This window comes from Piliocolobus tephrosceles, unplaced genomic scaffold (assembly GCF_002776525.5).
Source record: "Piliocolobus tephrosceles isolate RC106 unplaced genomic scaffold, ASM277652v3 unscaffolded_39374, whole genome shotgun sequence".
Taxonomy (NCBI): domain Eukaryota; kingdom Metazoa; phylum Chordata; class Mammalia; order Primates; family Cercopithecidae; genus Piliocolobus; species Piliocolobus tephrosceles.
Window position 1 is genome coordinate 1 of NW_022323614.1, and position 2,323 is coordinate 2,323.

Sequence of the window (2,323 nt, forward strand, 5' to 3'; positions counted from 1 at the left end):
ACACCTTAGGAAGGGCTGGATCCCATTACCCTGTCCCTGAACACCACTTACTGAGACAGCTGATGAGGCTGGCTTGGTGTGTGATGGAGGCCCCCTGGGAGTTAGCAGAGCTAAGTGCACAGCACACATCAGGCAGAGCAGGCCAGGGATGGTCAACTGTTGAACTTAGGCAGCTAAAAGAAGGTGGGAAAGGTCGTTGGGTGAGGCCGTTGACTGTGTCAGCCACAATCACCTATTCCTTCTCTGCAGATGCCACTAGGAGAGAAAATAGACACAAGGGGGTGAGGGGAAGAAAGTATGGGTCAGGGCTTCCTGGGACATTGCATTGAAGGATGTCTGCGGTGGACATCTACACTTTTCCTACCCAGTGTCCGTCCCCTCCTATCTCCTAACAGTACCCAATTTTCCTCTGGGGAACCACTCCACCCCGATTTGGGTGGCCTTGGTGGGTCAAGCAAAGTGCACTGACTTCACCTGGCCTTACCCATCACCCAAGCTTGGCCAATCTGAATTTCTTTCCTGGGGATTTCAACCTTAAGCAAAGCAACACAAGAGCAGAAAACATTTGGAGTGGGCAGGTGTCCTCCCCTCTCTGGAAACAGGAAATAAGCATCCCCCACTTACAATCCTCCTCCTCTTCCTCTCCTCTTTTAGCTAGCATGTGCAGGTGCTCTGTGGGAAACTTTACATGCATGGTCTCAACTAATCCTAGCAACAGTCTTATGGGTGACTACCGTTACCTCCATTTTACAGATGAAAAACTGAAGCTTTAAGAACTTTAAGGATCACAGAGCTAGTAACTGGTAGATCTTAGATTTGAATTTATACCTATCAGATTGCGAAGCCCTGTTTTTCTTGTTCTCCTAGAATATCAGGAGAAAATGAGCCCTCCCCAGGCAGCACTGTGAAATGGTTGAAGGTCTTTTATCTTCTCTGTCCATATACGTGGGAGTCTTAGCGCCTACACTGCTATCTAATCTAGGCTTGTTAGGGCTGGGCAGTGTTTCACAATCCTCCCAGATAGCTGGCAGTAAGATGTAAATAACACTCATAGGGGCCCTCACGGACAGCTGCTTGGAGACAGTCTGTGTGTAATATGGACAGAAAAAGCACTGCTGATAGTATCTGAACCTCTGGATCTGGCAATACCTGAAGTCCAGACTCGTGAACTTCATTTTTGCTTAAGTTAGTTTGAATTGGGTTTTATTGCTTACAACTGAAAAAGTTTTAGCCAGTGTTTCTTAACCATTTTAAAAACTGGAGGAAAGCAGAATTGGCTTCACTAGGGAAGCTTTCAGCATGGAGACAGCGCAAGCTGGAGGTGAAGCAGCAGTGCCCAGGGCACTAGTGGGTCCTGGGAGTCCCCGGCGGGTGCAGCGGCAGCACCAAGGGCAGCCACTGGGAAAGCAGCGCCCAGTCCCGTGGTCCGGGCTTCGCAGCAAAGAGAAGAAAGTGAATAGCATGCCCAAGAACCAGGACGAAGAGGAGATCCTTTTCTGGCTCTGGGAGATTATGGGGAGCTGCCAGAAGATGAAAAACCCAATCGGTAACAAGAAGAGGAAGAAAGCAGCCCAGGTGGCCTTCAGAAAGACATTGGAGAAGGAAGCAAAGGGAGTGGAGCCCGACATCGCCATCCCCAAGTTCAAGCAGAGGAAAGGGGAGTCTGACTAGGCCTATATCCAGCGCATGCAGCAAGAGGTCCAGCACGTGCTATTCCTCAGCAAGAACGAGGCCACCCGGCAGCCACACGTCCAGGCAGCTCCCAAGGAGAAGTCTGAGCTGAAAAAACCAAAAAAAGCATTCCAGAAGCGACTAGATAAAGTCCAGCAGAAAAAGGAGGAAAAGATGGCAGACAGGCTGGAGCAGGAGTTGCTCAGAGACACGATGAAGTTTGGTGAGGTTGTCCGGCAGCCTCCAGAGCTGACTACCAGGCCTGGGAGGAGCATAAACAAGGACTAGCCTGGCAGGAGATCGCAGATGCTGAGGGTGTTTCTGAGCCCTGGCGGTGTGTCCCAGCCTCTGACTGCCTCCCTGGCCTACCAGCAGATTGTGGGGAGGAGAGATAGGAGGCCGTGCAGGCCTACAGAGCATTGAAGCAGCGGCTGCTGCAAGGGGAGTGATCCCACCTCACTTCCCGGAAGAAGCCAGAGCCACAGCTGTGATGGAGAGACCCGGGGCCTGGCCATGCTCCTGGGAAACTGGCACCAGGAGCTGCCACACCTGGGTGGGGGAGAGGCAGGCAGATCCTTTTCTCTGGCCATGCCAGCAGCGTGGGCTGAGGCCTCCAGGTACTCGTTCACACATTGGGCATCAGTGGGTCCAC

The 2,323-nt window shown here is 52.0% G+C and overlaps 1 pseudogene; it reads left to right on the top strand.

The window, feature by feature from the left end:
- Positions 1 to 1,068: 1,068 nt before the first annotated feature.
- Positions 1,069 to 2,317, top strand: LOC113223175 (annotated as a pseudogene).
- Positions 2,318 to 2,323: the final 6 nt, after the last annotated feature.